At 42.6% G+C, this 18,925-nt stretch overlaps 2 protein-coding genes across 2 annotated transcripts in view; one reads left to right on the top strand and one right to left on the bottom strand.

Annotated features, from left to right (window-relative positions):
• Positions 1 to 18,925, bottom strand: part of cbr1 (carbonyl reductase 1) — a 585,032-nt gene that overhangs the window by 106,265 nt on the left and 459,842 nt on the right. The gene's annotated exons all lie outside the window — the stretch shown is intronic.
• nrg3a (neuregulin 3a) overlaps positions 1 to 18,925 on the top strand; it is a 409,270-nt gene that overhangs the window by 3,142 nt on the left and 387,203 nt on the right. The window lies entirely within an intron of this gene.

Genomic DNA, 18,925 nt, shown 5'->3' on the forward strand with positions numbered 1-18,925 from the left:
TGGTGTACCTGCTGTAACCTCTGAGCTTCAAAGTTGGACTATCGATGTGTTGTTTCATTTGTCTTGTGACACTAAAAAGCTAACCGAGGCCCAGATGAATGGATTATTTGTTGCATCTGGAACAACTTGAAAAGAAAAGCGTTCTAACCCATCTGTTAATGGATGCCGACTCTTCTCCTTCTGTTTTCACCGTCTTCGTCCTTGACTCTCAAGTCATGCTATGCACACATGCTATTGATTGGTGCTCTAGGGATTTTTTCCCGTAGCAATCAATGACACACAGACACACACATCACACACACACGTACTGTATACACACAGCTTCCTCCATGATAAATCTCTCTGCTCTCAAAATGGTGTCACATTATGTGCTGGACTTCCCTCTGCTTGTGATGTCGGTGTCTCTGATCCTGGCCATGCAGACGGTTGCAGAATGACAGGAGAGGGTTATATTTTTAACTACGTGACCTCATGCTCTTTCCCATGTCTGGGGGAAAAAAAGCAAAGTCAGCAAGCGTTTGGTGAAAACAGGTGGTACATGCATCCCACATGCTGTCAATCTTTTCTTTAACTTTAATTATATGCACATTGCCATGATATTACACCACTTAATGTCAAGGTCTGGACTAATTATATATAATATATTCATTTGCTGAATGTTATGAATTCATTGCGCTGACCTAAATGGCTCTGTAATGGCATTTAAACCTGAGTATTGATGCTATTTCTTTCATCATATAGCCTGTTGCAATGTGTGATATACATGATGGTGGCCATTTATCAAATTATGTGTAATTACATGTTGGCAGCCATATATTAAATCACTGATAGACTAAATCACTCCATTCCAGCTGCTGTGGCTCGTCTGCTTGACTGCAAAGGTGCGGCTGCTTCCTTTTGTGTCCATGATAATGAAAACGTCCCCCGATTACACCAGAGACCGGGGAATGTTCCCGCTGATAATTAGAAACATAGAGGGAAAATTGTGTATCATTTCATTACTGGGAGGAAAAATGGGGCCCATTCATCATCATCCTTTCATTTATTAATTAACCATTAAAAAGAAGAATGTAATATCTCCAGCAAATGCTCATGAAAACCATTAAGCTGATAAATATCCAAGGGAAAAATGTCACTCCTTCTACAGCTCGCATGAGAAAGTTCTGCCGTCGCAGAATAGCCGAGTCGCTCGATAAGCCTAAACACCCTTCACCCTCCCACCCCTCTATTCTACCTCCCACATGCTGCTTTGATTCGAGAAGGCCATCATTTTCACAATAACTATCCATTATGAGTGAATGTGTTATGCAGTATTACTGAATTGCCTGCGTTGGCTTGTGCTCAGCAACGGAGAAAATTCTATTAATTTAAGTGTAGTGGGCCATCTGTGTGCTCTTATTGATGCCGTCCCTGTCTTTGTGGATCACAAAATAGAAATGGACATAGATTTTATCCCACACTGGTGTTCTCAGCGGTCTATAGAGCTGACAAGTGGTTCCATTACTATTGTAAAAAAATTATAAATATTTCTAGGGGTGAGAAATTCTTAGTCGATTAACACTCATACGATTCCATCGACTACTTGATTAGTTGGTTTAATTGACAGATGTGTAAAACTCAGTTTCTCCGCAAAGAATCACAGAAAAGCACCACTTTAAATCTGGTGTTTACCCAACATGTTCTCATCCCAACTCTTCACATACCGTTTCTTGGCGTCACTTTAGGTTTAGGCAACAAAACCACTTAGTTAGGTTTAGGAAAGAGCTACATGGTCGGGCTTAAACCTACTACGTTTGCACGGTGGACAGCTGATTGTAACGTGATGCACGGGACACGAACGGCGGTCTCCTGGATGAAAGCCTTGTGTTTGTTGGACCCATCAGCCTGCCCTCCCACCTGCCCATCGTGTGTCTTTTCGGTCTTTAAACTACCTCACCACACTCAAAGCGCACTTTCTCGGAGCATTTGCTGTTACCGTGGATGGGTTTACATTGTAGTTAATGGAACGCCTGGTGCGGTTCATACCAGTGCTTAAGGGTTCCTTGTGTGGCGGTTTCAAACGCAGATGGACATGACAAAGCCTCGGTGTTGGACGCGCTGGGAACAAGAACGTGCTGGATCACCAGAGAAGTGCTCATAAGTTTCTTGGAAATAAGTTGTTCAACATAAAAACAGATCATCCACTAAAGAAATGGTAGTCGACTTAGACCGAATCGACCGATTCGTCGACTAATCGACGAAGAGGGCACGAGCCTCTTCCAAGCCATCCAAACCTTGCTCTACTGCAAGTCCGCTCTAATTTCTATGCAGAAAACGAATGTCACTGTTACCTCCAGAACTCCCGGTGTAGTGTGGTGACATTCTAACTCTGTCAAAAAGTCAAGATCTGACAACTACGGGAAGATATCAAAGTAGAGACGTCTCACTCCTCGCAAATGCCACTTTGAAAACATGATTGACGTATCTAAATCTGTTGGACCTTACAAAATCTGAAGCTATCCCCCAACGCTATTGTATAAGCTGCAGAATGAAGCAGAGATCTGGGAGAGATGATACCATTACAGGGAGCCAAGTGACCTCTGCACTGCAGGGCGAAATGTCAGACGATGACTCAGCGATAATGTCAGTTGGATCAAACAAGGAACAGGAAATCGGATCTGAACCCTTATTCGTCACCCCTCTTAAGATTACAAGTTATGGGCAGTAATGCATGGAATTAAAAAAATAAATGAGAAATTGGGTAAGAGGACCGGCAATATTTCTGTCTCAAGGTTCATAAGTGTTTATAGCATTCATGACTCCTTTGTAAAATGCTGCATAGGATTGGTTACACACCAGAGATGACGCATTATATGGATGACATGCCATTTTTATGTTCCTAGAAATTAAGACCAGATGAGTAAATCCCTACAAAGGTTCGATGAGAAGGCACTGGGACTGTATTTGTTGTTTATGTCCCCAATAAAAAACGATAGGAGCTGAGATTGTCAACTGATTCTGGGTAGTAATTGTAGATTATTATCATGATTTTCGGGGCCGTGCTCCGGAAGATGTTCTGGTGCAGTCCGAGGTCTTTGTCTCTGCGCTGAGCCACTCAGCGGGATTAGGTTTCAGTCAGACAGTGGCCCTGAAACCTAAATCCAGATTAACAGCCCATCACCATGACGGTGGAAGCAACAGAATTACATTAGCCCACCTATCAGTCACACACGCTCTACATGGGCTTACAAGCAGCCCGACTGCTGAAGGGTTGTTCTGATAGATGGTCTGTGGCGGGATGTTTTTCATTAAATGATGCTAAGGTGACATGTTTAAGGGAACGTTTTCTCTTAGGATCCCCCGAGGGTGTTGAAGAGGAAAGGCTTCACACATACTGTGTATTAACACAATAAAGTGGTGCTTCCAGTGGTTTCTGTGACAACAGTAGAGTTTAGAGAAGGCATATCTTTTCTTAGTATTTATGGTGCATTAGTCACATGAGTCATGCACTTTCACCAGACTTCACCGTGAATCACTTGTGGCTTTAAAAATACCAAGTAAGAAACGCACCAGATGATGCATACAGTATATTATTACACTGACTGCGTATTGTCTAAACACGTAGTTTTGAGCAAAACAAGTTTTGGATGATATGAATAAATGTTTCTCAACTCTTTGGGCAAAAATGTGTTCTTTGCTTCAGCCAAAACTCTTTATGAGGACATTATTCTTTATGATCAGCCGGGGTGATTTGGGGCTGATATCAGCAAAATGCCCTGATCCAACAGAAGCAAAAAAAAGTGTTGGGTACAGCAATTCATGAGCCTTATGAATCCCTTATATACATTGTGAAACTGGCCTTCTCTCTCTCATGGTTTGATAACATGTATGATCCGCTCTGTGACACTTTGGATGCCGTAATCGGTGACATTCCCGATACCCTCGGCCCCCTTCCCTGCAATCAGGAAGAATCCAAGCTATGTTTGGATGGGTTTCAACGCGTTGTTGGACATGTCTCTCAGCTATAAATTATGGCCATGATCTCTGTTAGGCAACAAGGAAACAGGAGTTGTGAAAAAGAGGTTAAAGCAACATAACTATACTTATTACCACAACTAAACAAGGTGTTGACTGAACAAAACTGACCTCCACAGTGACACATGAGGGTACAAATAGCACAAGCTACATTCACATTTCAGTTCATCTACCGCACCACAGGAAATACCCCCAAATTAACCAAAGTTCATTTTGGCTTCCATCAGCGCTGGCCGACGCTGAGAGCATCAGTGTGCATGATGCACTAATCATCTCACAGGGACAGATTTTAGGTTTTAAACCAGGTTTTAGGTTGTAAACCAGATTGTAGAGTTCGCAATCTTTGCACTTGGATTAGTTCTCTGTGAGCTGCTTAGTAACAAGTTCCCTATGGGGGTTTGCTATGTATGTGTGTGTGACAGTGCACGCTGCTCATGCACATTCGTACACAAAAGTACACACTGGTGTGTCCACTGCAGCGTGTGTCTAAGGGTGTCAATACGTATCCAATGTGTGTGACCCAGCTGTGACCTCTTGAGTAAATGAGAAGTGAAATCAGCTCCATCCTTGAAGGCTGATTGCTTCCTTGCAGCTGATGGAGCTTTTTAGGACAAAATTACAGCTTTTGAGGGAAAAGCAATATGTCAAAGGAATCCATAAGATAGCCATAGTGCGAATATAGTGTTGTGCTGCATAAAAATGTGTCATATTCTACATACACCTGGGATTGTATCTCTCTAAAGTGGCTGTTAGAGAGGGGTGAGTCTGTATATATATATATATGATTCCATGATTATTTAATTCACATTAATGCAGGATCTTTAAAATTTAATGAATGAGTGATTGATCACAGTCTCTTAAAAAGGACCACCTTACAAGTCATTTAGTCCTAAATGTAGCCTTTAAATCACATAAAACATGTTGAAGAATTGTGGAAATGGAAAAAAAATGTGACAGGTTGTTAGTTTGTGTAATCAGCGGAGGGGCCCCAGATCCCCAGGGGCCCCAAAAAGTCACAGCCATCTGTTGTGGTGTATCATGTATTATTATCCAATTTTAAAGCCCTGTTTTATAGGATTGTGTTAAAATCGAGTTTATCTTTAATTGGACTTTATTCTGTGCTTGCATGGAGTGCTTTCCTAAATAAATTATGTTAAATAGGGACTAGGGATGTGGCAATGAGGACATTTCCCCACCAGTTAATAAACTTGTGACAACAACGGTGTTACATTCATTTTACAAGAAAAGATGACAGTCAATATGTGTAGCACACTTACCACCGTTGGATGGCTGTGTGTCTGGCCTCTACGGTTCAGCTGTCGCTGCAGAGCCGCGGGTTACCACCCGCCGCCGCTCCGCCACGCACACCGGCTGTGACTGCTCCGTCCTCCGCACGGCGATTGCCTCATTAACGTTAAGGTTCCCTTATAGCATTGGGTTTAGATTCGCGTAATGTAATCGGTGTGTGCCCGACCACCGTGTAACACGGAAACACAGACTACCGGGGCGAGCCTAATAGGGACCCCCTAACAGGTTAATCACTCCATGATTTTAGAGCTAAATGTTAAATGACTAATTGCAATTGACTTTTTTTTTTCTTCTCTTCCAATTCCCAACCAGTTCTGACATCCTGTGCTATAACGAGTATATAATAATAATATGATATATAAATAATCAGAACGATCCTAGTGTTTACTTTCCCATTCATCTAAATGATAAATGCCCATGTTTCCACATGTTCCACTCCATTTGACTGCCAGGATAACTCATAACCAACCGCATGAGTTGTTCCTCAAAGATCAAGGCGTTTTCTCTTATTTGCAATACACTTGAGTCAGTTTATTTCTCCTGCAGTTGTTGAGACCGCTGTGCCTGACCACTAACCGAACAAGTCAAACCCCGTCACGCCGTCCTGATTAGAGTTTTAATTCGGCGAAGACGCTGTGAGTCTAAAAGCTCCACGTCACTTTGATTCATTCTGATGAAATGTGTTGCAGAGGGGAAGAGTGGTGAAATATTAATGATGCGAAAGAGAAACATGTTCAATATGTAGCGGAGAGTGTAAATAATTGAAGATGGCCCTTTGACGAATTATCCCACGCTGAGCAATTCCCCCGTACATGCATACTGTACTTGTTCAGTGAGTGAAGGTGTTCGGGGTGACTTCATTCCCCCACGCTGGAGAAGATTGTTTTTGGTGGTGGAAAAGAATATTTTGAGATTTTTCAGAAAACTGCTTCATGACTGCCAAGGTAGAAATTCTCCCATCTGCCTCTCTTCTCTCATTTACTGTGCTGTTCTCCCTCCCCCTCCAGAGCACATCTATCATCCCGGTCCAGATGATGATGAAGTACAAAGTGGTTAAATGCTGCTGCTAACTTCAGAGGGGCTTTTAATAATGAATTCAGGTTTCAGCTGCCTTGATTAGATGAGGCTTGCTCTGTTTCATTGGAGCCAGTGGCGGTGGAAGGATGTAAGCCGAGTTAATTCCTTTTGCTGGGATTCACCTGCCCTGCGTCGGCTCTCCGGAGGAGGCTGCCACCTGCTAGCTAACTGCTCCCCATGTCCCCGTCCTCTGAGGTGTTTGTTTCTGACTGCTCAAGGGAAACGAGGTTATCGTTGCTTTGGCTTATAGAAACAGCATGGGACAAAACAGTTAATACAACAGCAGTAGTTACCTAGAACTACCCCCCCCCCACCCCCCCCTGCCCAACTCATGATGTAATCGACAGGTTATATACCAAACCCTTTATGTCTGCTCTGTCTTAAGGTCCATAGGGGGCATTTTTGGACACAAGAAGTCACGTTGCTTATCAGCATTGGATGCTTGATGGAATGCCACCAGACACTAGACACCTGTTTGGACGAACGTTTGAATGGACGAGCTCTGGACGAAGCCAACATGCCAACTTTCTCTTACATTACAATGATTATTATATTATTAGATTACTAATGAGTAGATGACGGTCCGTCTCCCGAAACACAACGCTGCGCTACCACAATGCATTTGGATGGCTGCTTACATAGACAGCTGTGGACACGCACCATTAACCCTTGGTTATACTCCCAAACAGTTGCGTACGAGGACAGTTGAAGACACCACGGACGTGTGTTTATACCGTCTACTTGGAGGACGCGTTCCACACATGCGCAGTAGATCACTACCGCTTGTAGCATAGTGGCTGCGTGGAAACACAGGTCTGGACAGGTTTGCATGGGCACAACAAATTGCTGGTATGCGGACGTCCGTGAAAGAGCCTATGCACACACCCTCTGATGACGAAATGTACGTCACTTGGAGTATAACTTCGGCTTTTACCTTTTCGAAGATTCATTTCTTAACCGACTTGGCATTTAACAGACAGATGTCAGGCATACTTTTTATTATGAATAAAAAGACATTGCTATCGCTCGGTTAATTTGCTATGAAGGTTTTCTTTAAACACCTGTTTTTAGAGGCAACTAATCCATAAATGTCTCATCTTCACTCAGAAAGATTCCATAACACAGCATGTAAATTGAGCCTTAAACCTAATATTTTGTTTTCCAAATTACATGATACATCAGGGAGCATATAAGAAACACATATTGATTTATTTTGTTGTGGGTTATTAAATAAGAGAGGCTTCCAAAGAGGCAATAATCTACAGCCCTTTTCTCCCACAGCTCACCTTTGGTTCAGTCTCTTATTGAATCTGTCAGCTGGCCTACAGCAGCAAACCGTTTAACACAAGTAAGCAAATAAATATCAGCCTGTTATGAGTTCAACCGTAGCCAACAGCTAGTGCTGCATGCTTGTTTCTCTCTAGTTATTTCAGAGGAGGAAGCGTGGGCCATAACAAACAACCCCGCTGACCTGTGGATGCACCAGGAAAAAGAAAAAAAGGTCATTTGTTCAAGTGCTTGAATTGATATTTGTTTAAATTTTCCTGACAAGCAACTTGTTTGATGTCGTGCAATTTACGACACTGTCGGAAGAAAAGGACAGAAGTAGTGTAACGTTGTTATAGCATCATAAAAAACATCTCAGGGGAGGGAGGTCAAGCTGGTTTACAAAGTGTTTGACTTTGACACCGGAGGTTCACGTCTCCTTGAAACAGTTAACACAGGTTAATTGTAACATTATCCTCTCCTACCTGAACCAAGAGAGGTGGCAGATCAGAAAACAGTCATATGGAATAGTTCGGGTCAACTCTTGTAGGATAGCCTGCATCTTTAGAGGCAATACCTAGACATATTTCAAATGCCCAATAGTAATACTACTGTAAAGGACGAAGACAAGATGTAAAAAAAAAACTGCATTGCCAAAGCAGAAAAAGGTGCGCCTTGTAACACTCCATGACCATGCATTAGTAGTCTATGTAGGAACAACGTACGTGTGCAAAATGTTTAAATGCACAATTGACCATACTCTGTTGTGTGATTGTTTGAATCTCATTTATTTGTCAATTCAATTTGATCCTCTAGAAATCCTTTAGAAAGTCATTATAATCGACCACGCAGGGTTTGTTGACTGACATATGTAGACATCAGCTGTAGGTTACATGAGCCAAGTGACACAGTTTGACCTCTCCTGGTTTTACGCTTCAAGCTCAACATATTCAGCGGTGATGCATCGGTGTGAAGAAAAGCCTCTCCCCCCTGCCTCCTGCTTATTATGCTGCTGGCACCTGGCAGTAAACAATGCTATTAGCCAAGATAAAATGCTTAGACAGTGATTATTTAACCTCAGTGTACACAGAGCTAGCAGGGAGCCCAGCGATTCAGGCCCAAACCAGTTCTAGTCCGGTATGATTTCTTTCAATGGCTGAGCCGCATGATTGAATTTTTTTCATCCTCTATCCTGTCACCTCTCTCTCTCTCTCTCTCTCTCCATCCTCTCTCTCTCTCTTTCTCTTCTCATGTCTCTCACTGCCTGTCTCTCAAGGTCAGCTTGTCTGATTCATATTACCGGTCCTCCTGCTGCTGATGTTGACTGGACTCGATGGAGTAGGGCTGTCCTCCACCAAAGACATTCTTAGTCGACTAACCGATTAGTTGATTTAATTAACAGATCTGTAAAACTGAGTTTCTCCACAAAGGATCACCACTTTAAATCTGGTCATAAGTTTCTTGGAAATAAGTCATCAAGTTATTCAAAATGACCTTTGTGTCGACCACCGGGGGCGGCATACACAACTTGAATGGCGACTTTGAGAATTACAACAGAAGAAGAGCAACTTAAAAAGGACTAAAGAACGCCAACGATGCCGTCTTTATGCAGAATGCACACATGCACTGGCTTCTTCCTCAACACTATGAATCCAAACCGATCTCATGGGAAGGCGTAAAATAGCACGACATTACAAGGACACTCTGCGTGTCATGAGAACGTCATTTGTACGCCACACTACAAAACTACAGTAACGGCCACAGTTAAGTTTAGGCATCAAAACAACTTAGTTAGGTTTAGGAAAAACATCATGGTTGGGGCTTAAAAGAAGTACGGAAACAACGTAACAGAAGTACGGAAAACATGTCACAAACATCACTAACGAATGTGTAATGTCTGGCAATTAAATAAATTCACTGTATTTTTCATGCACATTCTATGAGCCACCTCATCCGTCCTCTGCCCCGTTCGAGATGTAAGAGATCCCGATGTGATTGTATCCTGGTCTTTCACCACTCAGCAGTTTACAGCAGGCGGCCCCTGCTAGCGAGCCGGCCTGCATTTGGGGCGTGGGTTCTGATTATCCCGAGCTCGCTGCATTTTGCTGCGGTTATTTTTAGCTTCAAAGATTGTTGCCAGCTTCTCTCTGGGAGGCTGCGTGGAGCTGGCTTTTTTTTTCTGGTGGAGGCCTTTGAGCTGACAGAGCTGGAGGAAACAAAGAAGCACTGAGGAGACAGTCGAGACGCAGACTTTAGTGTCAGTGGAAGACGGTTTTATTTTTGGAAATATTACAGTTAGGGAGGATTTAGGATGTTAAGCTCAGTGAAGAAATGACTTCCTGTGTTGTGTTTGTTTTGGGGATGCTGCCATTGTACGGTATCTTATTATGCTAAGTAGCAGCAATTGGAGGCCTCGATAATGCGAGTCTAAAGATGTAGGAGGCTATTTCTTTCCAGGAAATCAGAGCTGTTAAACCGCACATTGCTTATTATGTTACCACACGGGAGGTTTCCAGAGGAAACAGGATGCTTTCCAGAAGGTCACTTTAACCTTGATGGAAACACACCTCAATCACACACACACAAACATGCTGGTCCTCTCAGCTCTGTCCTTGGGGCAGATGGTTACATCATTTCTCTTTCAGAGGCTGACATGGAGCATGTGTTTGTCTAGACAGTATCAGTAGAGAGCTCAGAATTCATTATTCTGTCAACATGTTTCACCATATATCCCTGTCTTTACCACTATCCTCCATGTCTTCTTTGGGCTGTAAATAAAAACTACCAACTATCTGTCAGTATGGATTAAGCCATTCATCTTTTGATCTAGAAAATGATGGACGCCCATCACAAGTTCCAGAGCCCGTGATGACAAATTGTTTGTTTTGTCCAACAAATAATTCACAATTGACAAATATATTCACCATACAAGGACATAAAACAAAGACAAGCAGCAACAAGCTGGAACCGAAACATTTGGCGTCTTCCTGTGAGAAATGACTTCAACATTTATCAAAACCGTCGTCGATTAGTTTTCTGTCAATCACGTAGTTGTTTTAGCTCCTAATGTTCCTCATCTCTTTTTACCTGATCTCTCTTGCTTTCTTCTCTCTGACCCTGGGACTCTCCTGACAGCCGTCTCAGAGAGACTTTCTGTGACAAGCCTGGTGAACTGGTGGGTTGTCTGTCTGTATATCTGAGAGAGACACAGATCTACTGATGACAGGTGGACTCCCTTTGCTTTCTCTCTCCGGGCTATGTGACTCAGGATTTGAAGGGACGAAGGCAGAAAGAGGAAAAAATAATAAAAAATATATCTAGTACGAACCTTCCTATGAGCACAAGAAGCAGACAGAACAACACGTTCTCACTCCCATCTCGTCAAATAGCGATGCTTGGTCAGACGCTCTAGGTTCCCCTCTAGCGTCAGTTTTGGACGCGTCAGGGACGGCGTGTCAGTTTCTGCTCGTTACATTCATAGTGTCTTTTCAAAAATAAACTCACATGCTCATATGAAATGTACAGTTTTGGCTCGTTACACGCACTCTCTTTTCAAAATAAACTTCAAATGCGACAAGATTACTTGGTTAGGTTTAGGGAACGATTGTGGTTTAGGTTAAAATAAGTATGTTTGTCACGCAACTGGCATTAGTAAAGTATGCAAGTTGCGTAACAAAACTAAGGTAAAATAAGTCAACGTTGACTTGGTTTCACATGGGACTCTAACGGCAGTGACAGTCCTGTGTTTGCTTGACCTATCCTCCCCTCCACATCTGTCCTATGTGGACTTTCTCGCTCTTTATACTACGTCAGTTGCTCTGACCATCTAATAATGACGCCGATGGGTTTACATTTGAGTTTGTTGAAAGCCTGGTGTGTCTCATACAGATGCTAAAGGGTGCCTCGGTGCGTCGGTATCAGACGCCGAGGGGCACCGACCAAGCGAAGATATTTGAGGAGTTGGGAGTGAGAATGTGTCGGACAGAGAGAGGGAGATGGAACTGTGAGGTTTTAGTAAAGTGCAAAAGGCGAGGAAGGAATGAGCGGAGCCAAAAATAGAGGAGAGGCGAAGTAAAAATGGAATAATGGAGAGGAAGACATGCATTAGAGGGAACAAGAGGAGAAGTGGCTGGAGGAAACCTTTCCATCGGGCAAGATGAAGGCAAAAAGGAAACGCAGCCTCTCTCATCCATCTAGCGACGCTGAGCTCTCCCTCCATCTTCTCCTCTCTGCCCACTCAGTTCATTTACATTTACATTACACCCAGCTGGAGTTGATTTGGTGGCGAGTGATGGATGGCGAGGTTCTAATGCTGTTTATAGAATTGGGCTCAGGGGGTTAGCAGTGTCAGCTGTTTGCGCAGTCTGATACAATATGCTCTGCTTGTTAGCAACTAAACTGCTAGCTGCAGCGGTGGCACATCCATGTAAAGGATAGTTTAATGTCTGCTGCTTGTCATAGTAACTAGCTGGTTAGCACATCCAACATAAGTCTGACAATGGAACAGAAGGAACGCTTTCAAAACGCTATTTGACCTGTGTTAGTTTTACAGAGAGGAGTCACTATTACTTTATTCAGACAGGATTAGTTCCTTAAACAATATCTGATTCTCCACATCTCATATTCATACGATAAACTACATTAACATATATTTGTATATATATATAATAATTAAAATATATTATCTACTATCAACCATGAATTCCATTAAAGTCATTAAATTCACATATTATTATTATAAACAGTACTCATTCTGTAATTCACTCAGAGGCGGTGTGTGAGAGCCAGACACGGCTGATCCAGGCAGGATTAAAATCACCGGGTGCATCTGTGACACACAAACATGACCCAACCTAGCCTGTCGAAAGCAATGCTGTCAGAACAGGGCTTTTTGTGTGTCATACCAGATGGCCGTTCATGCTAAAAAAAAAAAAAAATCTCTGTGATCTCCCTCAGATCACTGCTCAGACCCCGGACAACCCACCAGCCGCCAAAATGCAACACGTTGGGCCTCATGCAACATCCACTCGTACTGACTGATTTACTTTTACGTGCCGTGTACGAGTGATTTAGCAGAAATTGATGCAGTTTTCTCATATTTTTTAAATTGAAAGTGGTCCAGACCTGTCGTAGGATTCATGTTCAGTTAGTCTGCTGTTATCCAAAGTTTTTCACTCATGGATTGACGTGTATGAAGCAATTTTAAGTTTGAAATCCGTATATAAATTACACTTCATAATTATGTTGAAATTATCCTGTTTGCTTCTGCATTCAAATTATAATATAATTCTAAAAGTATTCATATACTGATGGCATCATTACCTTAAACTGGCCATGGATGCTATTGTAGAACACTACAATATCAATATGAACATCTCAAACTGCTTAACAACTTGAATTATGTACTAATCAAAGGTTCATTTGTCTCTGTATATAATAAGGTCAACAGGGAGTGTATCCAGGTGCATCATGGCTGACTCACTTCTTTAGGATGTGCGTCAGGCTCTTTGAAGAGAGCGTGTCTTTAGACAGTGTGCTGATACATGCAGAGGCAGATGAATGGGGCAGGATGCGGAGCCTTATATGGTATAACCGGGGAGTTAATTATGCTAATTTACAATTCTCAATGACCTGTTCATCATGTTTATGCAGGTCATATACACGGTTATCTGAAGTTAGGAGCATTTGCTGAATCTGACATGGCACACTCACACGACACGAAAATAGTGAGAGAAAGTAAAGACTAGAATACGACAATGTTCTTGCATGAGGCCAAATGTTACTGGACGGTATGGTTCACTTTTTATTATGACTAAATCACAGTTTTTTATCCCTTATAATTTTTTTTTGTGGTTTCCCACTCACAGATACAGTTGTGGTCGGTCTCATTGTCAAGTCAATTTGTATAGCCTCAAATCACAAATCACAAATTTGCCTCTCCACGCCAACCAGATAGAGCCCCGAGCAACACAACTTCCTCTCCACGGCAGATAGATAGAGCCAGAGCAACACGACCTCCTCTCCGCGCCAGATAGATAAAGCTAGAGCAACACGACCTCCTCTCCGCGCCAGATAGATAGAGTCAGAGCACCACGACCTCCTCTCTACGCCAGACAGATAGAGCCAGAGCAACGCGACCACCTCTCCACGCCAGATAGATAGAGCCAGAGCAACACGACCTCCTCTCCACGCCAGATAGGTATAGCCAGAGCAACACAACCTCCTCTCCACGTCGAATAGATAAAACCAGAGCAACACGACCTCCTCTCCACCATGGAACCTAGAGGGAGGACCAGATTTTCGTTTTTAATTCAGCCTTTATTGAGCAGTCAGCTTGTAAAGTGGTTAGATATTGCTGTCCAAGTGAAACTCCTCCCAGCCTGTGTGCAGCATACACTCTGTGCACAAGCATCAAAAACACACACACCTGCACAAGGTGTTGCTGAAACAAGTTCTGTATGCGTCAAGTAAATGAAGACGGAGGACTGTGGAAGATGCGTTGTGACGGCGCTGTGGAGAGAGTCCAAGAATGTGTTAATAAAAGGAAACAGCAGGAACAGGGAGGACCTAAAAAGTCCATCAATCCATCCTTTTTCTAACATCAACTTTTCTAGCAGTGGGTTGCAGGGGGTTGATGCGTATCCCAGCATGCACTCAGTGAGAGGCAGGGCTGCTCACCAGGCAGCTCACCAGGCTATCACATGGGGAACAACACAGTCAGACTTTTCAGCAAATTATAACTTCCAGTTCAGCTAATGTGCATCTTTGGACTGGGAGGAAAGTAGAGCACCCGTAACAGGAAAACTCACGAATATGCAAAATCCACACAGACAGGACCTACAGTAGACAGGCTGGGTTGATTCATGTAAAGCAGCAGAAAATGGACTTCAGTCAGACACAATAATATCAATACCAACTCTATCACCAAACAGAATGGAGACAGTGCCAAAAAAACAACTGTTCACTGTCACTGGATTGCGTTCAGTGACATTTCTTATGTTAAATGCTCATGTTTTTGCCACACAAGTTGCACGACTCCACCATCTTCACCCAGACTGACGTATCTCAACAACTGTTGGATGAATTGCTGTGGCATGTGACATTTCATCGAGCACCACCAGCAGGTCAAAGTTTTCACTCATCCACTGAAATAACTCAACATCTATGATATGAAATGACACTTAACTTTGTACAGACATTGTTTCCAGACAATGAATCTTAGTGACTCTGGTAGTCCCCTGACTTTTCCTCTACCATCACCATTTAGTTGACATTTATGGTTTTGGGTAAAATGTCTGAGTAACTATTGGATGGACACCATACAAATGCAGTACTGACATTCATGTTCCCCCCTCAGGATGATCAGTAATAACTGTGGCGATCCCTTAACTTTTCATCAGGTTGGTTAACGACCAAATACGTGCAAAACTAACGACATTCCCACCAGCCTCAGCTGTACTGATAAGCATATCTTAGCATGCTAACATGCTTATCTAAGATGGTGACTAGTAGCCTTTAGTCTTGTTTTAACTGTTTCATTTTGACATCATGTGTGCCTGACAACTATAGTACTGATCTGGGGTCTCATTTATAACCGTTGCGTACGTCACTTCACACGCAAAAGTTGTGATCTATAGAAACAAACTTGACGGGAGAACGTGCGCAGCTGTACGGAAACTCTGACCCAAGAGGTAGCAGTAGATAGCGATCAGTCTGATTGCTTGTAGACATATAAACACTACGGTGACACTCGTAACATGCTGCAAGGTGGATGCTCCGGCACAGCGAGGACTACGTGAATGGTAGAATGAGGAGGGAACGAGTGTTCAGGGACCACCTCACCCACAAGCTCCTCCATTTCTGTGTCAGAAATTAACCTTTTCTTGGTCTTCCTCCTCTCGGTAGTCGCCGTGATTCACCTTAAAGAACCACTGATCTGCAGGCTCATTTCTACGCAAAAACATTCATGAGGTGCTTTGCATCGACCAATTATGGTTGAATGTGGGCTTGTCGAGGGCGGAATATGAGGCCGATCTACGTGCGGAAAATTACAAGTGGATTTGTGATTTATTAAAAGGAAATTGCGCTCTGACAGGCACGGTTTTATAAATCAATATATTTTTTGGCGTACGAACATTTCCTCGTTTCCACGTACGCCAACATTTAGTGTGAATCCTATACACTGTTTTATAAATGAGACCCCTGGGATGGTAAAGTGCAGGGAGGGATTGTGGTTATGGTATAAAAACATCATTAGTTATCTGTGGCAGGAAAGGAACTCCGGTTTAATGTATACACCACCCTGACCCCCACAACCTCCCATCCTGCCTCCTGCTTCTATTGGCACTTAACATTGTGCAGTTATAAATCTGCTCTGTACACCTGTATGAATATGATGGGATGTTACTAGTCTGGTATGTATGAGCCACCGATAGCCACGCATGAACGACAGAGGTAATGACTTCAGCGCTCCAGTGGTTAGATGCAAAATTGTGTCATTGTTTTCATCATCATCATCATCATCATTATTATTATCATTGATGTTTTGTTATACAAAAATATTACTGCTTTTATAAAGCCAATTGAGGCATCTGGTTCAGATGTGCTTCATTCCTGCGGAGATGAACACGTCAGAGTCATGAGCTGTCAACACTCCATCCGCCACTTGTCAGCAATGACTGATGTCCAACGCCCGCTCTCGCTCTCTCTCTCTTCTCTCTGTTTCACACATCACAAACACACACTCGCTGCAACACATGCAAACCGCTAGTATGCACACGCACACACACGCACACGTACACACCCCTCCCACACACAGACAGCTGGGGCGTCACTCTCCTGGCTCGGCGCCCTCAGAGGAACACTGAGGAAGATGGACAGGCAGGAGCTGTCAGCGAGGACGCAGGGACACGGAGTCGGCTTCCCACTTCAAATAATGAACCGCATGTGAAGCGTCAACTCGGCTGCAATTAGATCGGATGATAATTATCTCAGCACAAGTCACTCATCCTAATCAGGCTGTGATTTGCTGGTTGGGCTGGAGGGGATGTTGAGTAAAAGTAAAAGGCAGAGATTGATTGTTTGAAGCCACTGGAGTTTAGTTAATGTCTACTTTCCTACTTCTTTTTCCACATAAAGAAATCTTGTATTGACGTGACTGGATGAAACTGGTTGATCTTTTCTTGGTAAACCATGAAGAGCTACAACGGTCATACTGTAATATCTGTAATAGAACATCCACAATCTGGGATATTTCTATTTTAATATCTTTGTGTTTTGTTATTGTATTTCCACTTGATGTTACTAACCATGAAAGCTTCCACTGAAAAACTTCTAAATATTCGTGGAATCAGCAAAAGAAGTTGTCGTTATCTTGAGCAGTGGCCTGGAAAAGACGAATAAAAGAATTTTCCAGCTGATTTTCCAAAAGTGAGATAAGAGAACTGGGTTCAATAACAATATTGTATGTATAACACAGTAGTGCATTTTCTTATGTGTCACTCCTCTGTGCTACTTTGTGGAAAGCTACTGTCACTTTTTTAGCATACATTTTTAATCTGACTCTAATATGTACAAGGAAACAAAACTGTTATGTCAGCTTCAAAGGAAACAGTTTTTGGTGAGTGGAATAGATTTAGACTTGCTCAAAAATGCAGTTGCAAACTTATTTTTTTCTAAAAAAATAAGACGAGTACAACTAGTCATTTTGTTTTAAGCACTTGTTTAAAGCTAGCTGTCCACTTAAAGAACTGTCTTCATGTCTTCATGTCACAAAACCAGAACCTAAACCTACATGACATCACTTACACCCTGTTCAGACCTGGTTGCGTTCTGGGTGATCAGATCTCAAGTGGACAGCTCTAAGTACAGGTGTGAACGCACTCAAGACACATTGAGATCCGATCCTAAGACCACATTCAGAGCTGGTCTGGGTCACGTATGACCACCTTCTTTTAACAGTGTGTAGTGAATGTGTCCTGGGCCACACTAAGGACCGCCTACTCAACTGACGTCCCGCTGGGATCCGCGTGGTCTCACTGCACTCTTCATGTGAATAGACAGACGTGAGCACTTGTCTGCCTCGCGGCATGGAAACGGCTTCTGTGCTCTACTATATTATGTTGGTATTGTATTAAAGTATATCTTATCTATAGGTTACATATCTATAGACTATCAGACTAGGCCTGGCAAAGTCGGCGGCAACAATAACCTTATATTTTTATGTACCCGAATCCATGAATATGTAGGATATTAATACTGACATTCATGTAATTTTACGTTGCAATATCTGCTGTGTTTACTACGTGTTTATTTGCACACAGAGCAGGGAAGTGAGATCGGATCACAAGTGGTCACTCATGCCGCATGTGGAGATGCATAGTAATGCAAGGTGAGAACTGACGTACTTAGAGCTGTCCAGGTTTGTACAGATGACTCAAGACGCATGTTAAAGCCAGTTCTGAACCTTTTATGTGTATTAGACGAGGCCAGTGTACCTAATAGTGCTGTGGACTACAACTGGAGAGATTATTTATGATGCTCGAGTTTAGCATCTCTCATATTGACCATCTACAAATTACAAACAGTATTACTATGACTATAAAAATGTCACTGGCTGATTCCCCAAACAACATTAAATGGAAAGAAACTAAATACACTAAATGGGATATTCAGGAAATACTTCCCAATACTCTTTGTAGAAGTCAGACTCTGTTAGTTTTTACTACGCCAACCATACAGGATGGTAGAATATGCAAGGCCTCGATTATATAACAATGAAATGATAACAAAATCAGCATGAATAACCTCATTGCTTCAGATTGCATCCATCACTTTATCAGCCTTTTTCTAAATTATCATCGTGTGTGTGCGTTTCCACCGCCGTGTGTCTCTGTCAGTCTCTGAAACGTGTAAGCGAGGGCGCGTCAACTGAACCGTGAATGACCTACATGAACGACGGCTCTGTCTTGTGTCTGTCTCGGTCCCATTAGCGCTCCCTTTGACATTTGGCAGCTCTATATACTGTTGTACTACCACACGTGTATGTTCTCCTATATATTATATATTATCTATTTGAGAATAAACCTACTCATAGGCCTTTTATATTCTACATCGACACCACAACATTAATAATAGATGTCCTGTAACATGTGACACAATAGGCCTGTTAGTGGATGTCAAGGCCCTGTAAGAGGAGCTACACATGAGCATGTTACATGTGGTTGTATTTGAGTAGAGGACATACGGTGCATGATAACCA

This window comes from Sebastes fasciatus, chromosome 9 (assembly GCF_043250625.1).
Source record: "Sebastes fasciatus isolate fSebFas1 chromosome 9, fSebFas1.pri, whole genome shotgun sequence".
In the NCBI taxonomy this organism is placed as follows: domain Eukaryota; kingdom Metazoa; phylum Chordata; class Actinopteri; order Perciformes; family Sebastidae; genus Sebastes; species Sebastes fasciatus.